Genomic DNA, 15591 nt, shown 5'->3' on the forward strand with positions numbered 1-15591 from the left:
AACGTACTCACACATTTTCAGCTTGGACACAGAATGAGTCAGCACATTCATCTGTATTGCACAGATCTTTTTCTCCTCAGTCATTTGCTCATAAAAAACCTCTCCTGCCAATCCCTTACAATTGTGACTGTGACTTGAGGAAGGAGTGCTTGGATATCTGGGCTCCATGCAGCTTGCATGCTTTACCCCTTTGGCCCTGCTGGTGATTTATTCTGGGTAAACTGCTTTCATCTTATAGTGTGTTGTTGTTGGATTTGCCCAACCTGTTGGCTTGGTGAATCTAGCAGAACCCAGTTCATAATAGGTCATTCTGGATGCATGGTCACTTAATGTCTCATGCTCAAATACTCTGTATCTGTCAGAGATCAATAGCATGCCAAATTTAGTTTTTCGAAAAGTATATGATTCAACAATGCAAGTGGCATGGCCTTGCTCCAGAACCTCAGGCATCTGTATTGTTATTCTCCCTTTGGTCCTTGCCATAAACTCCAAAAGATAGCTTTACCTACAACTGGCATGTCTAACACCATAAGCTTTTCAGGATATTTGCACTATATTTTTAACCTGCTGTGCAAGGGTCTTTCCTACTTTGGGCTGTCTAAAAACCGGCAGCCTTCTTTCTATGGGCTGAAGCAGTATTTCCAGGTATGCAATAAGCTACCTTCAAAACATGAAGAGGTCTAACGGGCACTGTGCTTCATTCTTTGTGGTAGGAGAAGCGTGATGAAATAGTTTGACTTGGATAGAATGTCTCAGCATGCCCCTAACCACTAGACCTCTCAAAATTTTGCTAATGTGGCAGGTCTTACCTTACCCCTTATCTTACCCCTTGATCTTTGTAATGGGTGCATAAAGGCTGAAGCACATGTGTCTTACCAAGGTCTCCACTGTGATAACCATTTCTTGATTCTCTAGACCAATAAACATGATATTATCAAAGTGGTGGATTAATGCAACATTCTGTGGGACATCAAGATGATCAAGATCTTTTTAAACAATATTATGATAGAGGACAGGAAAAGTTAACAAAGCCCTGAGACAAAACATATATTAGTGTTCATTCTATATTAATCCAAACTGTTACTGGCCCTTTATTTAATAGGGAAGGAAAAGAATGTATTTGTGAAATCAGCAGCTGTGTACCCTATACCTGGGGCCATATAAATCTGCCCTAACAAAGATATCACATCTGGCTTGGCAGCTGCAATTGAAAATACTGTTTTGTTGTGTTTGCAGAAGTCTTCTGCCATCTTCCAAGATGCTTTTTATTTCTTCAGGGACCAAGCTGGTGTAGTAAGTGATGACTTGATGGGTACCAACATTCATGCATCCTTGGGATCTCATGGTTAGTGCTAGTTTCTGCCATCCTGAGTATGCAGTTCTTACAACTAAATTCTACTCCTGAAACCAGTATTACCTTATATGTTAACTAACTAGAAGCTAAATAAAGGCTTGAAATATAAGAAAATGATAAGAAAAAAATGTGTTATCTTTTCCAAGACAGAGGAGAGGAGAGCCGTTTTAGAGATTGCAGTATTAGAGATTTTTGTTTGACCTTTGCACTAAGGTTATCGTTAACCTGGAAGCCAAGGAATCCACTGTGAAAGTTACACTGACCATAAGTTGTATTTATCCCAATTATATTTGGGAAGTGGTGAAAAGACGAAACTGGTGGATTTGAGGGTGCACTATGAGCTGAACCTAGGCCAGGATTTAATTTATTAAATGGCCTAACAAATGGACCATGTTGCTACATTAGGTCTCTAGACATTCCAACCATGTGTCAGGACACTTTTTTAAAGTTTGAATAGGAGACTCTAGAATAAGGTGGCTTCATAGGAGGCTCCTGAATTTTCTTCCTCCTGTAGACACACCAAATGTACATTGACACAGAGGATAACTCCTTCTGAAGGAAATTGAGAAACAAGCTGAATGACTCCTACACATCAGGCAACTGAGAAAACACCCATATTGAAACAGATAGAAAAGGCAGAGACACATTGTCACCATAAATACCACCCAGTGACACAGCAGCATACAGTCAGGAGGGAATCCCATCTTCATGAGGAGCAAGGGGTTTGGACTGCACGTATAGGGCTCTGAATTTTAAGGCTCCCACCAAAGGACAGATCCCTAAACACCTAGCTCTGGAAGCTGAAGAGGCTTCCATTCACAAGTTTCATTGGAATATAGTAAACAAAGAAGTTCTTAATGGGTGCATAAGCACTTCCCACAACTATCCTTCCAGGGCTCAGTGCAGAGAGAGCAGGTAAAAACAGCCTCTTCCAATCTTTTCCTGAAAAGGGTTTGCATGCATATCTTACAAGGTGCTGCATGAGGTTTCAGTTTCTAATTACCACACATCTGGATGCTGACTGCAATCCTCCCTAGAGCTCCAGAGAGCAGGTGGGCACTTTCCCTGCTTTCTCTCTTTTGTCTCACTTCAACAATAAGCCCAAGTTGCCACTATCTCCCAGGAAGGAGCTTGTCCACATATCTAGCACCCCAACTTTTATGGCTACCATCCAAGGAACAGGTCTCCAAATCACCTAGCTCTGATAGCAAATGGGGTGTACATCTATGAGTCCCATAGGACTATAGCATACATAAAAACAGTTTTTAAATGGGCACAGGAGCACTCCCATAGCTATATATCCAGACTCAGTGCAGAGGGAATAAGCAAAAATGCTCATCTCTAGTTTCTTTCTAGAAGGAACTTAACTGCATTATTTTGCCAGCAGCTACCTGGGGGTCCATCTTCTAATCACCCTACATCTGAGTGATGACTGCAGTCTTCCTTTTTGGTACACTGAGGTATCTTGGCATATCCTCAGCTCCTGAGAGCCAGTAGAACAAAGATGCAGCTTAGATAATCACAAAGTTTCGAGAGGTAAACATGAGCCTGGGACAGACTGATGAGCTTCATCTCATACATGAGACCACTCTGTCATGATTAGAATAGGTGGCTAATTTATCTAATGTGAGGAAATCAACACGAGAACCATAGGAAAATGAGGAAACAGGAGACTATGTTCCAAACAAAAGAACAAGATAAATTTGCAGAAACTGATCTTAATGAAATGCACTGATTTATCTGATAGACATTTCAAAATACCAGTAATGAAGAAGTTCGCTGAGATCAGGAGACCAATGCATGAACAAAGTGAAGATTTCACCAGAGATGGAAAATGTTTTAAAAAGACCAAACAAGTCAGATAGCTGAACATTCAATAAAGGGATTCAACAGAAGACTAAATCAAGTGAAACAAGAAATCAGAGAACTTGAAGACAGGGCAGTGCACGTTCAATCAGAAGAGCAAAGGAGAAAAAAGAATAGAAGTATGCAGATAAAGGACTCATGGGACACCATCAAGTGGACCACTATATGCATTAGAGTGTTCCCATAGGGTAAAAGAGAGAGAGTAAGGGTCACAAAGCATTTTCAAGAAAATAAGGGCAGAAAAATTTCCTAATGTTGGGAAAGAAACAAACATTCAGATCTAGGAAGCCCAACAAATACCAGATAAGCTGACAAAGAGGTCCACACTAGGACATTCTATAATTAAATTGTCAAAAGTTAAAGACAGGAGCACCTGGGTGACTCACTTGATTAAGCACCTGACTCTTGATCTCAGCTCAGGGCTTGATCTCAGAGTCATGAGTTCAAGCTTCACATTGGACTCCATGCTGCACCTGAAAACTACTTAAAAACAAAACAAAACAAAAAATAAAAATAAAGGATCCACTACTTTTTTTAAAAAAAAGGAAGTTAAAAACAGAATTTTACAAGCAACAGGAAGAGCAACTTGTACATACAAGAGAACTCCTATAAGACTATCAGAAAAATTTTTGGCATAAACCTTGCAGGCCAGGAAGAAGTGGATACCTTCAGAGTGCTGACAAAAAATGAAGAAAAAAAACCATTCTGCCAGCCAAGAATACTCTACTTGGTAGAGTTGCTCTTCAGAATTGAGTAAGAGATAAACGTTTTTCCAAAATATTAAGGGAACTCATACTACTTGAGCGCAACATAAATAATCCAATTAGAATGTGCAAAGGACCTGAAGAGACATTTTTGCAAAGAAGATATTCAAATATCTTGGTGCATAAAATGGTGCCCAGTATTACTAATCCTCGAAGAAATGCACAATAAGATATCACCTCATACCTGTTAGAATGTCTCTTATCAAAAAGACAAGAAATAACAGATGTTAGCGAGGATGTGGAGAAAAGATATACTTTGTACACTCTTAGAATGTAAACTAGTAAAGTCACTATAGAGATTACTTAAGAAATTAAACAACTACCATATGATAAAGTCATCCCATTTGGCTACCTACCCAAAATGAAATTAAAATTACTACCTTGAGATAACTGCCCTTTCATGTTCTTTGTAGCATTATTCACAGTAGTCAAGGTATGGAAATAGGTTATCCATTGACAAATATGCAGATAAAGAAAATGTGAGATATAGATATATTTTTTTCAGTGAAAAAGGGGAATTCTGTCATTTGTAAAATCATAGATGAAACTAAGTGGAATAAGTCAGACAGAGATAGACAAATACTGTTTGGTTTTACCTAGGGGTAGAATCTAAAAACAAAGTAGAACTCACAGAAGCAGAATGGTGGTTATCTGGCACTTGGGGTAGGGGAAATAGTATAGAAAGGCTGGTAAAAATTCCAAACAAACTTTCAGTTGTAAGATGAATGAGATCTGAGCATCTAATGTATAACACGGTGACCATAGTGGAAAAACTGTATTGTGTACTTGAAATTTACTAAGACAGTAGAACTTAAGTGTTCTCACACACAAAAATATATACATATATACACACATTATATATATGGTGATATTCAACTCAATGGTGAGAATTCTTTCACAGTGTATACATATATCAAATCCTTATGTATGTTTATTTATTTACAGTTTCTACCAAAAATATTGTTTTTGATTCATTTATAATTAATGTATGGTGCTCTATTAATTTCAGGTGTACAATATGAGTCAACAATTGTAAACATTTTTCACTACTCGTCAAAATAACAGTTTCTTAATTCCCTTCATCTATTTCACCCTCCTCCACCCACCTCCCCTCTGGCAGCCACCATTTTGTTTTTCATATTTACGAGTCTAGCGTTTTAGTGTCTGTCTCTTATTTTCTTTGTTCATTTCTTTTGTTTCTTAAATCCCACATATGAGTGAAATCATGGGGTATTTGTCTTTCTCTGGTGACTTATTTCAGTTAGCATTATTATACCCTCTAGGTCCATCCATGCTGTTAAAAAAACCACAAAACTCCATTCTTTTTTATGACTAATATTCCATTGTGTGTATATGTATGTGTGTATATATATACCCCATCTTCCTTGTCCACTCATCTATCAGTGGATGTTTGAGTAGCTTCCATATTTTGGCTATTGTAAATAATGCTACAATAAACACATAGGTGTATGTATCTTTTCAGATTAGTATTTTCACTTTCTTTGGTTAAATAACTATTAGTGATGTTACTAGATCATATAGTTGTTCCATTATTAATTTTTTGAGGAGTACCCATACTGTTTTTCACAGTGGCTGTACCATCTCCATTCCTACAAACAGAACATGAGGCTTTCATTTTTTCCACATCATTGTCAACACTTGCTATTCCTTGTGTTTTTTATTTTAGCCATTCTGACAGGTGTAAGGTGATACCTCATTGTGGTTTTAATTTGCATTTTCCTGATGATGAGTGATGTTGAGCATCTTTTCATGTGTCTGTTGGCCATCTGCATGTCTTCTTTGGAAAAATATCTATTCAGGTCTTCTACTAATTTTTAATCATCTTTTTTGGTTTGGGGTTGTAGCAGTACTTTATATATTTTAAATACCAACCCCTTACTGGATATATCATTTGCCAAGTATCTTCTCCCATTCCATAGATTGACATTTTGTTTTATTGATAGTTTCCTTTGCTGTGCAAAAAAGATTTTGTTTTGGTGTAGTCCCAATAGTTTAAATTTACTTTTGTTTCCTTTGTCTCAGGAGACATAGCTAGAAAAATATTCCTACAGCTGATGTCAAAGAGATTACTGCCTAAGTTTTCTTCTACAAATTTTATGGTTTCAGGTCTCATATTTAGATCTTTAGTATATTCTGAGTTATTTTTGTGTGCAATGTAAGAAAGTGGCCCAGTTTCATTCTTTTGCATGTAGCTGTCCAGTTTCCCCCACACCATTTGTTCAACAGTCTATCTTTTTACCATTGTATATTCTTGCCTCCTTTGTCATAGACTAATTTCCCATAAGTGCGTGGGTTTATTTTTGGGCTTTCTCTTCTGTTCTCTTGATCTATGTGTCTATTTTTGTGTCAGTGCCATCCATTTTGATTACTACACCTTTGTAGTATATCTTGACATCTGGAATTGTGATACCTCCAGCTTTGTCTTTCTCAAGATGGCTTTGGCCATTCAGGGTCTTCAGTGGTTCTATACAAGTTTTAATATTATTTGTTCTATTTCTATGAAAAATGTTATTTTGATAGGGATTGCATTAAATCTGTATTTAAAATCTGAAAAGATTCTTTTGGATAGTATGGACATTTTAACAGTATTAAGTCTTCCAGTCCATGAGCATGGCATATCTTTCCATTTGTTGGTGTCATATTTGATTTCTTTCATCAGTGTTTTATATTTTCCAGAGCACAGGTGTTTCATCTCTTTGGTTATGTTTGCTCCTAGATATTTTTTTCTTTTGGTAAAAATGTAAATGGAATTTTAAAATTTTTCTTTCTGCTACTTCATTTTTAAGAGTATAGAAATACAACAGATTATTGTGTATTAATTTTGTGCCCTGTTACTTTACTGAATTTATGTATCAGTTCTAGTCAATTTTTGATGTAGTCTTTGAGGTTTTCTATATATACTGTATATACTATCCTGTCATCTATAAATAGTGACAGTTTTACTTCTTCTTTTCCAGTTAGATGGCTTTTCTTTTTTTTTAATCTTTCTCTCTTTCTTTCTTTCTTTCTTTCTTTCTTTCTTTCTTTCTTTCTTTCTTTCTCTTTCTTTCTTTCTTTCTTTCTTTCTTTCTTTCTTTCTTTCTTTCTTTCTTTCTTTCTTTCTTTCTCTTTGTTTGCTGTGGCTAGGACTTCTAGTACTATGTTGATTAAAAGTAGTAAAAGTGGATATCCTTGTCTTGTTCTTGACCTTAGAGGAAAAGTTCTCAGTTTTCCACTATTGGTTATGATGTTAACTATGGATTTTTCATATATGGCCTTTATTATATTGAGATATATTCCTTTAACCTCACTTTGTTGAGAGTTTTTATGATGAATGGATGTTGTAATTTGTCAAATCATTTTCCGTATCTATTGAGATGATCATATGGTTTTTGTCCCTTCTCTTGTTAATTTGATTTATCACATGGATTGGTTTGTGAATATTTTTTTAACATTCATTTTTATTTAGGTTCGATTTGCCAATATATAGTACAACACCTGGTTTGTGAATGTTGAGCCACCTTTGCTTCCCTAGAATAAATCCCACTTAATCATAATGAATGGCTTTTTTAATGTTTGGTTGAATTCAGTTTGCTAATATTTTGATGAGGATTTCTGTATGTATGTTAATCAAAGATACTGGCCTGCAGTTTTCTTTTTTTTTTTATGTGCCTTCATTTAGTTTTATTATTATTTTTTATTTATTTATGATAGTCACAGAGAGAGAGAGAGAGAGAGAGGCAGAGACATAGGCAGAGGAGAAGCAGGCTCCATGCACCGGGAGCCCGACGTGGGATTCAATCCCGGGTCTCCAGGATCGCGCCCTGGGCCAAAGGCAGGTGCTAAACCGCTGTGCCACTCAGGGATCCCTGTTTAGTTTTAGTATCAAGGTAATGCTGGCCTCATGAAATGAATTTGGAAGCTTTCTCTCCTCTTCTATTTTTTGAAATAGTTTGAAAAGAATAGGTATTACCTCTTCTTTGAATGTTTGGTAGAATTCAGTTGTGAAACCATCTTGTCCTGGACTTTTTTTCAGAGGAGAGTTTTTTTATTACTAAGTCTGTTCAATTTTTCTATTTCTTCCTGGTTCAGTTTTGTAAGGTTACATGTTTTTCTAGGAACTTCTCCATTTCTCTAGGTTGTCCAATTTGTTGAGATGTAATTTTTTCATAATATTCTCTAATAATCCTTTCTTTTTGGGGGGTGTCATTTTTCTCCTTCATTTCTGATTTTATTTTTTGAGTCTTTTCTTTTTCTTGATGAATCTGGCTAATGCTTTAACAGTTTTGTCTTATTTTTCAAAGAGCCAGCTCCTAGTTTCATTGATATTTTATATTGTTTTTTTCAGTCTCTATTTTTACTCTAATCCTTATTTTTTTTCCTTCCTTTTCTGGCTTGGGGCTTTGTTCTTATTCTAGCTCCTTTAGGTATAAGGTTAGGTTGTTTGAGATTTTTCTTGCTTCTTGAGGTAGTCCTGTATTGCTATAATCTTCTCTCTTAGAACAGCTTTTGCTACATCCCAAAGATTTTGGACTATCATGTTTTCATTTTCATTTGTCTCCATGTAATTTTTAATTTCCTCTTTGGTTTCTTGGTTGACTCATTCATCATGGCATGTTATTTAGTCTCCTTCTATTTATGTTGTTTTCAGATTTTTTCTTGTGATTGGTTTCTAGTTTTATACTCTTGTGGTAGGAAAAGATGCATGATATTATTTTAGTCTTTTTTAATTTGTTGAGACTTGTTTTGTGGCCTAACATGTGATCTATTCTGGAGAATGTTCCATGTGCACTTGAAAAGAATGTTTATTCTTATGGTTTCAGATGAAGTGCTCTGAATATATCTGTTAGGTCCATTTGGTACAATATATTATTGAAAGCCATTGTTTCCTTGGTTATTTTTTGTTTGGATAATCTATCCATTGATATAAATTGGGTGTTAAAGTCCCCTACTATCACTGTATTACTGTCAATTTTTTCTTTTTGTCTGTTAATATCTGCTTTATATATTTAGGTGCTCCCATGTTGAATGTGTAAATATTTACAATTGTTATATTTTCTTGTTGGATTGTTCCCTTTATCATTATGTAGTGTCCTTCTTTGTCTCTTGTTACAGTCTTTATTTTAAAGTGTATTTTGTTCAATATAAATATTGCTGTCCCATCTTTCTCATCACTTCCATTTGCATTCTGTTCCTTCGCTTTCCAATCTGCATGTGTCTTTAAGTCTAAAGTGAGTCTACTGTAGGTGGCACATAGATGGATCTTGTTTGTTTGTTTTTTTTATATCCATTCCATCACCCTGTGTCTGTTGATTGGAGCATTTAGCCCATGTACATTCAAAGTAATTATTGATAGGTATGTATTTATTATCAATTTTTTTTTTACTTGCTTTACAGAGCAGCTGGTTGGCTCAGGTGGAAGGGTGTGGGACTCTTAATGTTGAAGTCATGGGTTCAACCCCATGTTGGGTGTAGAGATAACTAAAAATAAACTTAAAAATATAATTCTCTGCATATCAGGCACCCTAGTCACCATTCTCATATTGCTGCTTATTATAATAATCACATCCATTTGTCTTCCAAGTGAACATACTGCCACCTGGCTTCCATGGTTTTGAGATCCTATCATATCCATGGCTCTCAGTGAGCCTACTTCTCTAATGACTATATCTACAAACAGCTCTGGTCTATAGACAAGAGCACCACTGAACATTTTGTTGGTGCCGGTGCTCTCTCACAAGATCCTTATTTATAGGCTTGGCAACTGGTGTGTCCACTGGCTTTCCTGTGCAGTATTATTATATGTTGGATTCTCTGGCCTTATATAGTATAGTAACTCTAGCACACTCACTTCTTTAATTGTTTTCTTTTTCTTTTTTTGAAAAATATTTTATTTATTTATTCATGAGACACACACACACACACACAGAGGCAGAGACACTGGCAGAGGGAGAAGCAGGCTCCATGCAGGAGCCTGATGCAGGACTCAGTCCCGGGTCTCCAGGATCATGCCCTGGGCTGAAGGCGGCGCTAAACCGCTGAGCCACCCAGGCTGCCCAATTCTTTTATTTTCTTTATCACCCACTGCCACTAGAATTCTGACATTTGAACCTCACTCTGTGTGGGTAATCACTTTTTTGGGGGAGTTTCTAGGAATCATCCTTGCAGCAAGTTCATATCACCTTTTGGAGTCTTTGCTAGGGTGTGAAGTCCTATTTCTCAGGAGAGTGCTCTCACAATGTTAAACTCTCCCTCATCCAATTTGATGTTCTTGCCCTCTTGATCAAATACCATAACTAGTGCCATACATTTTAGCCCCTGCCATACCTAGCTTTCACAGCTTCTTTGGGATATAGATAGTCCCTTTCATTCCTTATCAGGCCCGGAATGTCCCAGCTAGGTTTTGCTGTAACTTAAGTCGAGCCAGAAGAGAAAGTAGAGGCAGATCCTCAGTGAGGGGCATGTCATCTTGCAGGAGAGAGGGCTCTTTATGGTCTTCAAGCCATTATTACCTGTTAGTAGCGAGTGTGTTAGGGTACTAGTGAGAGTTCAGAGTATTCAGAGAAGCCTAAAGAGTCACAATTCTCAGGGACACCAAACCAGATGTTCCCATTCCATATGTTAGAGTCCCAGATTTTCCCAGAGCCCTGACCTCGAAATAGCAGACCTGCCTTTTCTCAGAATTTAATCTTCTTTTGAGGTTCGTGGTATAGATTGAATGTTTATGTCCTCTCAAAATCAGTATATTAGAAACCAAATCCCCAGTGTGATGGTATTTGGCAGTGAGGCCTCTGGGAAGTGATGAAGCCTTCATAAATGTGATTAGTAGACTTATAAGACAGGCCCCAGAGAGCTTTCTTGCCCTTTTCTGCTATGTGAGGCCACAGGGAAAAGGTGGCTGTCCATGAATCAGTAAGTGGACCTCAGCAGAACAAAATCTACCTATGACTTGATCTTGGACTTTTCAGCCTCCAGAATGTGAGAAATAAATATTTGTTGTTTATAAACCACACAGTCTATGTTATTTTTGTTAAATCAGCCTAGATAACTAAGACATTTGCCCCTCTAATGATGAAGTTCTGATCCTGGTCCTAAGCTTTCTGAGCACATCAGTGCAGGAGATGAGAGTGTCTTCATATATTATTACCTTTTCCATATTTAGTTCCCATTGCCTATTAATTGCTTTAAGGCATTTATGATCTTTTCTAGAATGTCATTCAAGCTTAGAATAACCCCTGGAATTTGCCATCTTTATGATTATTCTCCCCACCCCCATAGTTCTACAATCTCTGGTATATTGTTCCACTTATTGCACTCTGTTCTACCTATATGCCATCCTAGTTCATGTCTAGGTATCCATTTTAACAGCTGGATATTCACCTCATACGAGAGACTTAGTTCTTCACCAGCAGTGATTGGACCTTCACTTGACAGCCAGGCAATGAGTGCGTACTTCATCTTCAAAACCCTCTCTTGTCAACTTCTTTTTCCAATAATTCCTGGTTATGAGGGCAGCCCGGGTGGCTCAGCAGTTTAACTCTGCCTTCGGCCCAAGGCCTGATCCTGGGGACCCGGGATCAAGTCCCACGTCAGGCTCCCTGCATGGAGCCTGCTTCTCCCTCTGCCTGTGTCTCTGCCTTTCTCGCTCTGTCTCTCACGAATAAATGAATAAAATATTTTTAAAAAACTTCCAAGTTGAGTTTCCAGGAAGCAACTCTGAGACAAAGTTTAATGTACAAGGTATTATCAGGGGTGCCCTTGGAATAATACGTCTGGAAGAGAGGGGAAGGGAATACAGAGAGAGTAGTCAAGGTGCAATGTTGCCAAACCCACAAGACATTCTGCAACTGAAATGGCACATTAGAGCTATACAGAGCTCAGCTGGAAAGGCCGATTCTTCCAACCACATCAGTCAGTTATTAGATATGATTGCCACCCCAACAAGGGCCATGATTTGGGGCAAGAAGGCTTTGCAGCTGAAGCAATCACTGAAGAGGTTATTGGCTGGAGTCTTCTGGCTGACACCACTTTCTGCAGTTCAGGCAGCAAATACTCCAGTGAGGGGAGCTCTGGACAGCACCCCCAGCATTCACCACAGAAAATATTATAGCTCTTACTCCCCCCACCATCCCTCATCTCGCCTCCCAGTTTACTGCTAACTCATTCCTCCTTGCCGTACTCCATCTCTGCCATCTTGGTTTCTCATCTATTAAATGGAAATGACAATCTGTCCCTTGCCTCTTTCCCATAATTGTTACAGGGTTCAAAAGGGATTACAGATAGGAAAAGGCTTTGTAAACTACAAACTATTTTACAAATGCTCTTCAAGTATTATCCTTACAAATTTTCAGGGTTATTCTACATAAAAAAAATATTTGGTGAAAACAAAAGCATCTTCTTTAATCTTCTATTAAAACTGCCTAATTTCTTTGGTTGATAATTAATGCATTTTTTTGTTTGATTGTTTTTTCTTTGTTTTTTCTTTGAGAGAGAAAAAGAGAGGGAGAGATAGGCAGTGGGGGAGTGCAGAAGGAGAGGGAGAATCTCAAGCAGACTCCCCATTGATTGTGGAGCCCAATGTGGGGCTCAATCTTGCAATGCTGAGGTCATGACCTGAGCGGAAAACAAGAATCAGACTCTCAATCAGCTGAGCCATGCAGGAGATCTTGATAGTTCATGTTTTTAAACCTTAGGGATTATATTGATCAAAGATACCAGATTTTTTAAAAAGCTATTTTGAGTATAATAAAAACATCTTTATCTTGGACACCAAACACTCAGTAACTAATAGTTGGTGATGATGATGAGGGGGCACCCTTCACAATGTGGCATAAAGGAAGGGACTACTATTTACTGAGTCATTTTTACTTGGCAAATACCCTGTGAGGTGCTTCACATGTTGCCTTTTCCACATCAACCTCATGAAGTTTGGAAGTTCTTCTAAACTCTAGGTCAAAAAGCAGGCTCTTTATTTTCATTTTTGGATTCTCTGCTGCCTCCTTTAAGAGACAAAAAGTCCACAAATCCTGTCATGCCATTCCTGATGTACAGATTTTGAAGTCAGTGCTCACTTCATTTCTTGGAAAAATGTAGTTACGTCTGCAGAGCATAAATCTGTAAAAACACAAAATTAATACATCATATCCATCTTCAAAGTATCCACATTTGGGAATTGGGAAACTACAGCAAGTATTTTTCCTGCAACAAATCAGAGACTAAGCCAGACACTGAAGCCCCAGAATGCACCTGTGTTCGGCAGTTCCATCTGGGGAGTAACCCGGCATGATCTACTGCACTGGCTCTTTCAAAGAGAAGCCTCAGAAGGGAAGAGAAGAATGTCTGAGGGTTTGTCTGGGGAAAAATAAAAGAAATAATTGTTCTAAAAAAAGGAGAAATTGGTATTTCACTGGCAGCCCAAGTTGCTCAGGAGCACTTTAAACTTCTGTGGCTGGTATCCTTCATCTGAAAATCACCAACTTGTTTAAAAATCCCTCATCTGGGGATTCAGCTGCCTGCAGTCACACAACCTGAAACTGAGTGTGTCTAGATACCCATATGTCCTCAGCGGGGGGGACCCTGGGGTCCTTAGGTGTGCTGTGTCCTGAATTCCTCTTGCCAACATATGAATAGGAAGCAGCTGAATAAGAAATTAATTTTCAACACAAGTTATCAGCGATCAAGAAAAAAGGAGCTCAGTGGAAGAGGTTGTGTCATTGTAATTTCATTAAGCCCCAGGGTATATGGTAATGGAGTAGCAGGGGTGGGGGCTTGCCCCAGACAAAGCACCATGCCAAACTCCACACTGTCCCTGATTCTGGCTCCCTAAAAGGAGGAGGTAAAATGATCCTGTCTGAAAACAATGCACCTGGCACAGTGCACAGAACTTTGGGGTGTGTGTGCGTCTGTGGGTAATGTGTCTAAAGCCTTCCTGCCAAACTGAGTTTGGTTTAGTGTCTTTGTGTCTGCACCGACAGTATTTAATTTCTCCTCTTATTTAAGGTGAAAATATACTCTTCCTCTGGTAAAGCGTTTTGGCATGGTGCAGGAATGAATGGCACTGTGGAAAATAAAGCTGAGTTATCTGTAGTAATAATAATAAAGCAGCTCAGAGAGATGCTTAGCAACACCTGGCATGGTAGGGGGGCAGCATGGACTGGAAGTCAGGGACCTGAGGACTCCTCCTCATCCTCCCACCGTACCATTGTGTGGCTTTAGCCAAGTCGTTTGTCCCCCTTGAGTCCCTATTTCTTCATTGGCAAGATAAACAGATTGCAGGTGGTCCGCGAGATCACTTTCCACCTCAGCAGATTCTGATCAGCATCGTTTTGCAGGAGTCTTTGATCCCCTTGCAAACATTTGCCTAAATAATTATGATTCTGGATTTCTAGCCTGGTGACCAGGTGAAGGGTAGGAATATGTTCAGCTGCATGTGATAGAAAGTAGCAGTGATTTAAGCCATGATGAGATTTATTGTGATGGAATATGGAGCGGGTGGTTTGGGAAGGTAAGGTTTGCTTTTTGCATCTGTGTTACCATCATTATCCAAAGCACTTTCTTCATGTTTAAAGGTACGTGTTGGGTGGTATCTATCTTGTGGATTGACTCCTGTATTTTTTATTATTATTATTATTATTATTATTATTATTATTATTATTATTTATTTTATCTTTTTTTTGTCTCTTATCTGTACCTAGTTCTCTGTCTACCATTGCCTTAAAAAATAAAAATAATTGCCTTGATATGAGTTGAGTTAGACTGGCTTTTTTTTCCCCTTTGCTTGAGTTTGCAGGGTGAATCTCATAATGAATCTTTCTGTATATTCATATTTAAGGCATACAGCTGGGTTTTTACAGCACATAACTGGGCTATTTTATTCACCTGGCAGTATTAATCTTTTACATGTAGCATTTAGTTCATTTAAAGAAGGTACTGTAACTGCTGATAGATTTAAATTTTTAGCTACTATCTTGCTATCATTTTGTCTTTCTGATCCATCTGCTTTATATTTTGTTCCTCTCTTTTCTTGGTTCCTTTTAGAATAATCAAGTATTTTTAATATTGAATTCTCCCTCTTCTCCCTGGTTAGTTACACCATCTTTTGGGGATTACAACATTTGTTATTGACCAATTATCATCTAAAACAAGTTATTACCTCTTCAGGCTATTATGTTAAATACTATGATTTACCCCTCTGCCTTTTGTGTTATTGTCATGTATTTGGATTACTTTTAAACCCCGTAGAGATATTACTCCTTTGTTTTATAGAGTCAGTATTTATTTATACTCACCCACAGAGTACCCTTTCTCTTGCTCTTCATTCCTTCCTACATCCTCGTTTCCTTCTGGCTTCGTTTTCCTCCTCCCGGCATAACTTGCTTTGCTGTTTCTTTTTAGAGCAGATTTACTGGTGGTGAATTATCTTAGTTTATGTTTGTCTTAAAGTGTCCTTGTTTCACTTTTAGTTTTGAAGGATAGAATTCTAGATTGTCAGTTCTTTCTTTCAGCATTTTAAAGATGTCATTCTGTTGCTTCCTGGATTTCATTGTTTCAGTTGAGATGTAATCTTTAAGTTATATGGTTGCTTCATTGAAGGTAATGTCTCTTGTT

Source organism: Canis aureus, chromosome 1 (genome assembly GCF_053574225.1).
Source record: "Canis aureus isolate CA01 chromosome 1, VMU_Caureus_v.1.0, whole genome shotgun sequence".
NCBI classification, from domain to species: domain Eukaryota; kingdom Metazoa; phylum Chordata; class Mammalia; order Carnivora; family Canidae; genus Canis; species Canis aureus.